This window comes from Pongo abelii, chromosome 8 (assembly GCF_028885655.2).
Source record: "Pongo abelii isolate AG06213 chromosome 8, NHGRI_mPonAbe1-v2.0_pri, whole genome shotgun sequence".
Classification (NCBI taxonomy): domain Eukaryota; kingdom Metazoa; phylum Chordata; class Mammalia; order Primates; family Hominidae; genus Pongo; species Pongo abelii.
Window position 1 is genome coordinate 21,130,064 of NC_071993.2, and position 12,982 is coordinate 21,143,045.

Consider the following 12,982-nt stretch of genomic DNA (forward strand, 5'->3'; position numbering starts at 1 on the left):
TTTTCCAGCATTCCTCAGGAATTTAATGTCCCATATAAGCCAATGTTCCAGGTAATTGGAGTTAACCCCATAACTGCTGGACTCATTTTAACTATTTTAATTAACATCCTTCAAACCCCTTTACACAATTTTCCTGCCTTCTTAGAGTATAAATGAATCTAGTTGTATTTTTTCCTGATAATGTAGGATCATCTTAATAGATATTATCAGACCATGATATAAAGAAGTCATGCTTTTGAAGTTTATAAAGGTAAATAACCCAAATCATACGAGATGATTGTGCTGGTATAACCGCTGGCCTGTCAAGAGATAATTTCTCACACACAGCATTCAGTTCTGCCTCATCTTCTCTAGATAGTCAAGTTTGTTTAAAATGTTAGTAAATACGAGAGTTATTGATTCAAGCGAGTAAGGTGTAGCAGGTAAGGTCTTTTGCTCTCCTTATGCTGAAGTCAGACAAAATGTTGGCCACACTCTTCCAGGGGCTACTTCTGAACTATGTTCCAGACAATAGACAGAGGAAGTTGGACAGACAACTCTGGTGTGTTATGTAATATTTGCAAGTTCCAACTTGGAAAGTTGAACTTTACTGAACTTTAAAATGTAGCAACTACGTATGGCTGTATTTTAAAGCTATAGTAAAAACTGAGCATGTTTTCTTGTGTTTTGTTTTTCAAAATGTATTCTGTGGGATAAAGTTGCCACTGAGATTTTCAGGTCTCCACGATGTTTAATTTGAAAATTTTACATATGGATTTTAACCATTTTTTAAGCTGTAATTAGAATCCACTGTCAAATGTGTTACAGAAAGTTTAGCCCGTTGAGAGATCCCCTTCAAACTAACTTGCAGGTTCACTCAGTTTGGGGGCATGCTTTGGGGAACAACCTTCTTCTGCCATTTACGTTTAATTTAAAATTCTGGGCCGGGCACAGTGGCTCACCCCTGTAATGCCAGCACTTTGGGACGACGAGACAGGTGGATCACTTGAGGTCAGGGGGTTCGAGACCAGCCTGGCCAACATGGTGAAACCCAGTCTCTACTAAAAATACAAAAAAATAGCCAGGCATGGTGGTGCGCACCTGTAATCCCAGCTACTTGGGAGGCTGAGGCGGGAGAATCGCTGGAACCCAGGAGGCGGAGGTTGCAGTGAGCCGAGATTGTGCCACTGCACTCCAGCCTGGGAGACAGAGTGAGACTCCATCTCAAAAATAAGTAAATAAATAAATAAATAAATAAAATAAAGTAAAAATCTGCTTAATTATTTAATTAAAGAGCATCCTGAGATTGAAAAGTGAACTGTTGGAGGACAGCGCAATTTGTACCTCTTCACTATGTGTGCACAAATTTCCTCCATGCAAGACAAAATGAATTCTATTTGGATAGTAATGAGCTTCACTTGCTGCCCATACCACTAAGTTTGAAGTATCGTTTCAGGAAAATAATCGAATTGTTCTCACCATTTGACTTTGCAACATGAAAGGGTGATAGATTTGAACTTATAAAATACATGCATATAAATAAAACACCACTTTGATATGTTTGGTATGAGCATCAAAGTTCTATTTGGAAAAAGGGTTACTCTGGGAAAAAAAAAAAAACATTGAAAAGCTTCTACTGTCTTTTAGAAAAATATTCCGCTAATCTCATGACCAAAGTGCAAACTTACTGACACACTATGCAATGTACATTGATATCTAGGCCTAGAAACAGATAACAATGCTTTGTGCTCTTTCCAATTATCTTTTTAAATCCTAAGATTTAATGATTTTTTAATAGTGGGTTAATCAGTATGTAGCATAACTTTCTCTGAAGATGCATAACAGGAAGAAATTATCCAAAATTTTGATGTAGGAGAGAAAAAGTTCAATTTAGTATTAGTAACCAAAATAATAAATGCTGAGGGGAAGAAGGAATTTATACCTGAAACTACCAGGGATCATGAGTACTAAAATGAATTAAAACCTGAGGATTGGGGGATTCACATTATATTCAGGGCTAGCAAAATGCAAGAGAATAAGATCTTCCAAAAAAAAAAAAAGAAGGCTTAACTATTGAGAGAGAGTGGGATGGCCTCATGAGTTGAGACCATAAGACTCAGAAGAAATAAGTGTAATTACAGTGATGGCAACTCATACTACCTTATATTGAAAATAAAAATTACAATATCTGTAGGAACCTAATTAATTTCAAACTCAACACATCTGAAAATCCCATCAAACACTGGATTTCTCAACATCATGTCCATGTAGTAATGTCCATCTAATCTAATCCAACAACATTCCGCTCTGAAGTCACAATCTCAACTTCCACTCACCCACCACTCCACCTCTCCAGCAAAAAAGAAGAAGAAAAGAAAACCAGATACAGAAATAAACTGAGGGGCTGGTGGTCCTCGTGTGATTATAGAAGAGAGAAGTCAAGCATCTAACACGAATCGGTGGCACCATATAATTAGTTCTAAAGCCCTTTCCAAACACTGCATTTAAAAGGCTGTGAAAAGTCTTCCTAAAATTTGTCTTAAATAGAAATCTTAATGAAAACAGAAGATTTCTCCACCAGGCCTAGAGGAAGAATAACACTTTTTTCCTCCTCCATATTAAGAGTAAGAATGTAGGAGAAGACACAGGGCATGAGAAATGGATGTTCAAAGAGAATCAGGAAACAAATTAAAAAAAAAAAGAAGGAATGGATGAATTGACACATTCATAAGTTTCCTGGAAAACAAAACATAATTGTGGAAATATGACATGTAACGCATTCAGAGCTGGTTGAGAGATGTGGGGAATATGCTGAAATGTTTAGCATCATAAACAGAAGTCTCTTAGATGAGCTATGCAAGAATTGGCTGAACTGTGTGTATCAAGACTGAGCTGACAGTTGCAACAAATCCAGATTTCCATAAAATGCTGTATTAAAAATAAAGACAGAGAGAATCAAGATAATAATAGAAGACTGCATCTGAAATAGCAAAGTTAGGTCACAGAAAGATGACTTCAAATTTTTTTTCTCTGTGAGATTCAGTTGTTAAAAATATAGGAAAAGTTATATGCAAATCACTAGACCTCGTCAGAGCTCGTCAAAATGCAGGAAGCGACATAAGCAAATGGCAACCTCCATGGAGATGGGAATGAGAAAGAACGTGACTGGGGAGAGCGAGAACCCAGAAACATTCTCTTTTTATCCAGATTCCAGTGCTTATAGGAGCACAGGAGTCAAAGTGCCTGGGTTTGTACTCGGCTTGTCTACCTTCCATCTGTGTGCCTTTGGGTTAGGTTTCTTAACCTCTCTGGCCTCAACTTTCTCATCTATAAGAAAAACATAATAGTAGCACAATTCAGGCTTGCTGCAAAATTCACACGTGTAAGTCATTTGAAACCATTTGTGGCTCATAGTAGGCACTCAAGAAAATGTCTACCATTAATTATAATATTATTATTACTATTACTATTAATGCTATGGCTATTAACTACTACTACTTTCTCTTTGCTCTCCTGCAAAGTAATTGAACCACTGTGTCTCACGACCTTCATCTATTTAGTGGGAATAAAATATTCCTGGTTCTCTCATGAAGTTGCTGCTGGAATCACATGAAAAAGTTTTATAAATGGAAAACTACTGTAAATGTGAAATATTAGTGAACAACTCAGACATATAAAGCTAAGATCTTCATGGATTTATTTTCTGTAAATCCCATGTTTTCATACTGTCCTCAGAGGACATTTGGCAGTAGGCAATGTCTGGAGACATTTCTGGTTGTCACATTTGGGAGTGAGTAGGGAGGGGAAAATACTACTGACATCTCTTGGTCAGAAGGCCAGGAACGAGGCTATTGTACAGTACACTCTACAGCCCCCTCCCTGACAGGCTTATCCTGTCCCAAATGTCAACAGTGCTGAGGTTAATAAACCTTGTTTAATAGATATAAATCTCTAACATTGTAGGCAACCACTAATTTTAAGACTTCCAGCTCTAACAAATCTCTAAACTTTGTTTTCATTCCTGTCTCCTGGTGAAATCAAACAGCCACCACGGCCCCTTAATCTTTTGCCATATTCTAAGTCAATTATATCCATCTCCATCTTCTCCCTCCTGAGCACTTAAGTCCACCTTCCCTGGCTTTCCGTTTACCTAACCACTGTCACATTTACACTCAAACTAGAGGATCTGAGAGCAGAATTCAGATGTCAAAAGAATTTGTTGCTATATGATGATTTCCTTATGGGCTGTATGTGAAAATGAGTTAACATGGCAGGGCTGCCTGCTAGCATTTGAAAGGCCTGCTTACAAGGACAGCCCTTCTCTGGTGTCTGGGAACTTGAATTTGGGGAGGGTTTTCTACCACCATTAACCACCAAGAGTGGTTCACTGTGCTAAAGCTGTTAGTACAAACAGCTAAACACCTGCTTTCTTTATGGGTGTCTGGAATTTGGTGATAACCCACTCCCCCTCTCCGCCACCCCTGGGCACTAAGTCTTTAAGGAGCTTCGCTGGTTGGCAGTGTTTGACGTAGGTTGTCACAATTCATTGCTGGAGGAGTTAAGCGCATCCTGTGTTGGTTCTGCTAGAACAAGCGTCTTGCTTCCTCCTGACCTGTCCCCATGCATTTTACCTTTGCTGATTTTGCTCTGTGTCTTTTCACCATAACAAATCATGGCCACACGAATAAGCAGGACTGTATGCTGAGTCTTGTGAAACCTCCCAGCGAATCATCAAACCTGAGGATGTTCTTGGGGACCCCAGCACAGGCCCCTTTGTGCGTAACAGGCTTTCATTCATAAAGGAAGAAGCACACTAAATATTTAACGTATTGCCTTTAAAAAAAAAACTTTATTTTTTTTTTTTCAACTTTTCAGATAGAGTCTCACTCTGTCACCTAGGCTGAAGTGCAGTGGCAGGACCACACATCACCGCAGACTTGACCTCCCAGACTCAGGTGATCCTCCCATCTCAGCCTCCTGAGTAGCTGGGACCAGAGGCAACTGCCACCATGCCAGGCTAATTTTTGTATTTTTTGTTGAGATGCGGTTTCATCACGTTGCGCAGGCTGGATCTCGAGCTCCTGGACTCAAGTGATCCAACCAGTTCAGCCTTCCAAAGTGCTAGGATTACAGGCATGAGCCACCACACCTGGCCCTACTTTTAAAGAACATTTAAAAAGCAAAAGTCGTGACTTCACATCATGAAACTGGCTTTTTAGCTCCTCCTCTCTGAGTTAGGAGAGAGACCAATCTCTTTGCTGGGGACCATCTTTCACACTCTGATTTTAACCGTGGAAGTCATTTTACCCAACGACCAAGACCATAACTAACTGTTAGGGATGTAGGAAGATGATACAAGGTTTAAATGTAATTTTAATTATTCCTCCTAAGTCTGAACCACTCCATTTTGTAGCAAAAATGATTGTTTTATGTCATTCAAAAGTATCTTTAAAGAATGAGAAATAGGCCAAGTGCAGTGGCTCACACCTGTAATCCCAGCACTATGGGAGGCCGAGGCAGGTGGATCACATCACCTGAGGTCAGGAGTTCAAGACCAGCCTGGCCAATGTGGTGAAACCCTGTCTCTACTAAAAATACAAAAATTGGCCAGGCATGGTAGCACACACCTATAATCCTAGCTACTCAGGAGGTTGAGGCAGGAGAATTGCTTGAACCCAGGAGGCAGAGGTAGCAGTAAGCTGAGATTGTGCCACTGCACTCCAGCCTGGCTGACAGACCGAGACTCCATCTCAAACATCTCAAAAAAAAAAAAAAAAAAAAGAAGAAGAAGAAGAATGAGAAATAAAACATTTAAAAATAAGCAGACTCTGAGAGAGATTACCACCATCAGGTCTTCTATGAAGCTATTTATTATAAAGAATACACTGTCAGGAAGAAAGAAAATAATTCCAGAAGAAAAAGCTAAAATGCAAAAAAGGAGAGTGGCAAGCAAATAGAATGTAAATGTGCACACAGGCATACACAGGCACACACACAAACACACGTTGTGTGGAATAATAACAATGTCTAAAATATAGGATTTTTTTAAAGACAAAGCTAAAATACTGGACAATAAGTTGAGAGGGCATATGAGAATGAAAGTATCCTAAGATCTTTCTATCCTTCATGAGAAAGGTTAGAATATTATTGAATTTTAGATTTTGTTTAAGCACATGCAACAACATTTTAAGTATAATCACAAAGAATGGAAATAAGATTACATAAATTCAAATCCTACAAAAGGGAAATTATCAAATTTTTTAGAAGAACCAAAAATCTAACTCAATATAATTTTTTTTAAAAATGAAGACAGCGAGAAAAAGCATAGAATAAACAGGACAAATAGAAATTTAACAGTTGGGAGAAACAATTCAATAATCATAAAAATGTAAATAGGCAATACTTGCCAGCTAAAAGATTGATATTGTCATATTTTTAAATTCCACCATAAAATAGCTATACTAATATGAGACAAAATGCTTTTTAAAATGGAAGTGTTGCTTTCCCGCTCCCAACATGGCCGCCTCAGCAAAAAAGACGAATAAGAAGAGGAAAAGTATCTCCCTAACAGACTTTCTAGCTGACGAGTGGGGGACTGGTGGAGGAAGCACCTATGTTTCCAAACCAGTCAGCTGGGCTGATGAAACAGACGACCTGAAAGGAGATGTTTCAACAACTTGACCCAGTAATGATAACAATGTGTATAGGGCGCCTCCAATTGACACTTCCATCCTTCCCACTGCTCCACCGGCTGCTCGGGAACCCAATATCGACCCGAGCCTTCTTCCCAAATCGCCACCCTACGCTTCTTTTCTAGGGAACCTATCCTATGATGTGACAGAAGAGTCAATTAAGGAATTCTTTAGAGGATTAAGTATCAGTGCAGTGCGTTTACCACGTGAACCCAGCAATCCAGAGAGGTTGAAAGGTTTTGGTTATGCTGAATTTGAGGACCTGGATTCCCTGCTCGGTGCCCTGAGTCTCAATGAAGAGTCTCTAGGTAACAGGAGAATTCGAGTGGATGTTGCTGATCAAGCACAGGATAAAGACAGGGACGATCGTTCTTTTGGCCGTGATAGAAATCGGGATTCTGACAAAACAGATACAGACTGGAGGGCTCGTTCTGCCACAGACAGCTTTGATGACTACCCGCCTAGAAGGGGTGATGATAGCTTTGGAGACAAGTATCGAGATCGTTATGATTCAGACCGGTATGGCCATGGGTACTGGTATGAGTATCGGGATGGCCCATGCCGGGATATGGATCCATATGGCTGGCGGTAGGGATCGCTGTGATGACCGAGGCAGCAGAGACTATGCTAGAGGCTATCATTGCTGGATAGGCAGTGGCGGAAGGGCATTTGGCAGTGGGTACCGCAGGGACGATGACTACAGAGGAGGCAGGGACCACTATGAAGACTGATACAACAGACGGGATGATGGGTCGTGCAGCTCCAGAGATGATTACTCTCGGGATGATTATAGGTGTGATGATAGAGGTCCCCCCCAAAGATCCAAACTGAATCTAAAGCCTCATAACACTCCTAAGGGAAATGATTCTTCTGCTAGTACCTCCCAGTCCAGTCGAGCTGCCTCTGTCTTTGGAGTGGCAAAGCCTGTTGATACAGCTGCTAGAGAAACAGAAGTAGAAGAACGGCTACAGAAGGAACAAGAGAAGTTGCAGCGTCAACTGGATGAGCCAAAACTAGAACGACGGCCTCGGGAGAGACACCCAAGCTGGCAAAGTGAACAAACTCAGGAACCGGAACGGTCGAGGACAGGAAGTGAGTCATCGCAGACTGGGACCTCCGCCACACCCGGCAGAAGTCCGTCAGACCAGGATGCAGGAAGGAGAGACACTGAGAAGTCTCTAGAAAATGAAACACTCAATAAGGAGGAAGACTGTCACTCTCCAACTTCTAAATCTACCAAACCTGATCAGCCCCTAAAGGTAACGCCAGCCCCTCCACCAAAGGAGAACGCTTGGTGAAGCGAGGTTCTAACCCTCCTGCTCCATCTCAGAGCTCAGACACAGAGCACCAATACCCTACAAGTGGTGAGGGAAAAGTAACTGCAGCTCAACTGTCTGAGGAAGAACCAGCAAGGAAAGATGAAAACAAAGTAGGTGCGATGAATGTCCCAAAAGACCACACTGGGAACTCTAGCCATGGTCCAGGAGACAAAGGGAACAAAGACCACTGGAAGGAGTCAGATAGGAAAGATGGCAAAAAAGGAGCACGACTCCAGATCTGCACCTGAGCCAATATGTGAAATACGGAATTTGTGACAAAGATATTAGTCATGTCTCCAGGCAGGGGTGGTATTCAAACCGCTTAACACCTGTACATCATGACACTCACCAATCAAAAATGGCATCTGAAAGATCAGAGCAGGCCTGGGTACAAATTACCATTAGGACACACCGGTGTGTACTGATGACCATCACCCTGCCTCCAACAGCTCCCATGTGGTGGAAAAAGCGTGATGCCCACATGTACCATATGGAATGAGAACAGAGTAGTAGAAAGAAAGAATGATTCTCTCTGTTGTGACACTGGCTCTCCTCGTGGAAGTCTGTCCCATCTGAGTTAGCTTCACTGAGGATGTCTGCATTTAAGCCCAGAAGTAGTGAGAAAAGGAAACAGCATGCCACTAGGGTGGAGGCAGACAGACCTGAGAGAGAGAGAAAGAGAATGATGATAAACCCTATGGGGGTCAGCCATCACCTGCTCACCATGAGAAAGCTGCCACCACAACTACCCCAGGAAGAGAAAGCCCAGAGCTGCAGAAGCCCAAGGAATCCAACGCTCAAACAAAGAGGTTTCCCCTGGCAGAGGGAACAACGGGAACAAACACAGCCAGAGGACCACAGGACAGAAACCAGGCATAGGGATGAAGATTGGATGGACCAAGACCGCGCCTACTCCTGCCGGGATGGGAGGCCCAGGGGAGCAGTGAGATGCAGCAACTTCAGACAGAAATATGAACTGGTGAATTTACATCTATGTGGCGCTGTGTTCTCCCCAAAACAAAAATGTTAACAGATTTGTTTAAGGAAGACCTCCTCCAATGCCTAGAAAATCTGAACTGAAGCCAGCTCCAAGCTGCCGCAGCAAGAACAGAACAGAGTCGGCCACTTGCTTTTGCAGATGCCTCTGCTGCCTAGACAGTTTCTCCTCCTACCATTTTCTTTCTTTCCCACTGGGAGCCCAAGTTGTAGAAGACCTGAACCCCCAAAAGCCAAGCCCTGGGCCTCCTTCATCACTTCTTCCAGGACAGAGTATACACATACTTACTTTACTTGTCTTCATATTTTATTCCCCATAAGAAGATTTTAAAACTCACATTAATTGCACATAAAAGATTCTGTCTGTTAGTTTCAGAACTGTAAAGCAAAACCGCCTATTATATGAGATAACAAGAAAAACGGAACATTTTTTCCCTTGAATAAAAAACTCAAAACTCAAAACTCAAAAACTCAAATGAGTAAAATGTCCTAGGAAATGGTATAAGAAGCTATTAATAATTTACAAAAATAATCCAAATTGGATTACAATTTCAGGTGTGTAAAATTGTACAAATGAAGAAATTCTCCCATCAAATGTTTTAAGTCTCATGATAACATAAGTGCAACAATTCTACATATTTCCATAGATTTCCCATTTGAGCAGAGCCAGGAGAATCACCGTTTAATAGGTAGACATTTTAAGATACTACCTTTTTTACATATTGGGGTCAATCTGGGCATTTTCCACTCAATCGAGCCACTTAAGTAAAAATTTGGTAGTGTACCATTAGCACCATTCAACATCAGCCAAAGACATAATTACAATGACTATAAGCCTGATATTCTTCTAGGATTTTGGGGTCTAAGATGCTTTTTGAGCCTATCTTCCTGTAGTGTTGATGCGATGTCTACTCATGAATTTCCTTCCACAGCCATCGGCTTGTTCTTGATTCTACCACTAATCTTCTTCCCTGTAGCAGCACCTCTATAAACAACTCACATATAATGCCTCTGGTTGCAAAATATCAATTTTATAATTTTTTTAAAAGACAGTGAATTAGAGCACATAAATGGGGAATGCTCTTCAGAAAGCAGATTCATGAGAGCTGCTGATAGATAACATAAAAGCGAAAAATGGATTATGATAATGTAGGCCTCTCATAGGTGAAATACAAGCCCCAGCTGAAAGGAGTTACAGAATCCAAACCCCTGGCTCTCTAAAGGGCAGTCAATAACCTGTCTAACAATTTACCAAATTCTCTTTCTGGCTCGAAGGGTCAAACAACTTGCCACCTATTGATCTACTTCCTCAGCAGGACTCAATTGTAACTTCTCTCATGTATTTATAAAAGAAGGCATTATCAAAGGGATTACACGGTAAACCTGACCTACCCCACTATGAAATGTTTATTGGCTATTGGAACATGTCACCTAGATTTTGAATTATGGTGTAAAAGGCGAGAAATTAATACATACTCACACACACACCCCTACATGTTGTTTAAGAAAAATATGAGCTGGTGGAAAAGAGTCTATCCCCTGTGCTGTTGCTGATATTGATCGCGGGAATACACAAACAAGGAAATGTGTGACATCGAGCAGCCCTGTGATTTGTGCCCAGGAATACCAACCGGCACTGTTGATTACAGCCAAGATAAACACATGCAGATTTGGGACTCGAGTATCTAAGATATGAGTATAGTCTGAAAAATATCAAAACAAAGTTTATAAGAAAACAGAACATTAGAAGCACAAGAAGGATCACATTCGATTCCTTTGATAAAGATAATAAATAAGTATCATACCTATAGCAAATGTGCAATATGAACAAAAATAATTATTTAAAGCCTAAAGATGGGGGAAAACCATAAAATAATTCTATTTTTAAGAAAAGACCACGTGTAGATGGACATAAATGTGTAAATATTTAGTTCCCACTCATAAGAATATATCACAAATATTAAAACTTAAATCTCTATCACTCTCAAAATTCATCCATGTAGAACAGAAATCTCTTATTGAAAATTGTCCCGTCTCTACTAAACATACAAAAATTATCCAGGCATGGTGGCGTGCGCCTGTAGTCCCAGCTACTCAGGAGGCTGAGGCAGGAGAATCACTCGAACCTGGGAGGCAGAGGTTGCAGTGAGTCAAGATTGCACCGCTGCACTCCAGCCTGGCAACAGAGTGAGACTTCGTCTCAAAAAAAAAAAAAAAGAAAGAAAGAAAAGAAAAGAAAATTGTATGATAAAATATCAATATCTCACTTGGCTCTTATATGAAACTACATCTTCAAATAAAATATTTCTTTAAAAAACACCAGGCTGGGCACAGTGGCTCACGCTGGTACTCCCAGCATTTTGGGAGGCCGAGGCGGGTGGATTGCTTGAGTTAGGGACTTTGAGACCAACCTCGGCAACATGGAAAAACCTCATCTCTACAAAAAAATACAAAAATTAGCTGAGTGTGATGGCACATACCTGTAGTCTCAGCTACTGGGGGGCTGAGGTGGAAGGACTGCTTGAGCCTGGGAGGTTGAGGCTGCAGTAAGTTGTGACTGCACCACTGCACTCCAGCCTAGGCAACAGAGCAAGACCCTATCTCAAAAAAAAAAAAAAGACCCAAACAAAACTAGAAATACCATATTACATTCAGGTATATATTTTCCATTAAAATATGGTCTTATAGATAAATGTATGGACCAAAATAATAAATAAGCTAAATAAATTGTGGAAAACTAATAATTAACAATAAAAATAACAAGAACAACCACTACCACTGGCATACTGATCTATGCCTAGCTTATGTGCTACCTCCTGTGCTCAGAGCAGACATTACTAATCACACCACTCTCAGTAGAGTCCAGAAAAGATCCAACATTCTTCTCAGCACAGTAATGCAGGCACCTGTTGCCAGACATCCTGGAGCACAGGATAAGCCTCCTTGCAATCCGTAGACTCTACTTATTTGACAACTTGCAGATCAGTTATTTCCTAACTTGTATGGCTACAAAAGCAATTTCAACAGACTAACATCTATGTAACCATTGGCCTCCACTATGGAGTAAAAGGACTGTTCTTGGGGAGAGGAGGAAACTGTCTAACGCACTTCAATTTATTAAGTTCCAAATTTTATACATTAAATTCATTTAAATATGGTTTTTCAGGATAGACAGACTGAGGGAAGGGAAAAATTATACCAAAATTAGCATCTTTTTTTAATTTTTATTTTAAGTTCCAGGGTACATGTGCAGGATGTGCAGGTTTGTTACACAGGTAAATATCTGCCATGGTGGTTTGCTGCACCTGTCAACCCATCACCTAGGTGTTAAGCCCAGCATGCACTAGCTATTTATTCTTATTTATTTTGAGACAGATTGCCCAGGCTGGAGTCTAGCTCTGTTGCCCAGGCTGGAGTGCAGCGGCACAATCTCAACTCGCTGTAATCTCCACCTGCCAGGCCCAAGTGATCGTCATGCCTCAGTCTCCTGAGTAGCTGGATTACAGGCGCCTGCCACCACGCCTGGCTAATTTTTGTATTTTTAGCAGAAACAGAATTTCACCATGTTGGCCAGGCTGTTTTCGAACTCCTGGCCTCAAGTGATCTGCCCGCTTCGGCCTCCCAAAGTGCTGGGATTACAGGCATAAGCCACCATGCCCAGCCCCCAAGCTATTTATTCTGATGCTCTCCTTCCCCCCGCCCCCCAAAATTAGTATATTTTACAACAGTATGTGTTAAAGAAAATGGAGTAAGCATTGTGTACAACACTGTCAACTACTGTGACCCCGACTATTCTCCTCACCTCTTCCAAGCAACTCAATAAGGAAATCACATTCTCTTCCTAGGTACTTCAAGGCAGAATCTAACCACAAAATATATCAGCTCTTCTTTAAATATACTTATTCCTGGTCATCGATTATATAATTAAAATAAAACTCAATAGGTCATTATACTTCTGCTGTGTTCAGTGCCTTGAATCAGGAGAAAGATGTCCAG

At 40.8% G+C, this 12,982-nt stretch overlaps 1 protein-coding gene and 1 pseudogene across 3 annotated transcripts in view; one reads left to right on the forward strand and one right to left on the reverse strand.

The window, feature by feature from the left end:
- Nucleotides 1-12,982, reverse strand: part of NEBL (nebulette) — a 518,729-nt gene that overhangs the window by 245,322 nt on the left and 260,425 nt on the right. The window lies entirely within an intron of this gene.
- On the forward strand, nt 6,496-9,572 carry LOC100456400 (eukaryotic translation initiation factor 4B-like; annotated as a pseudogene).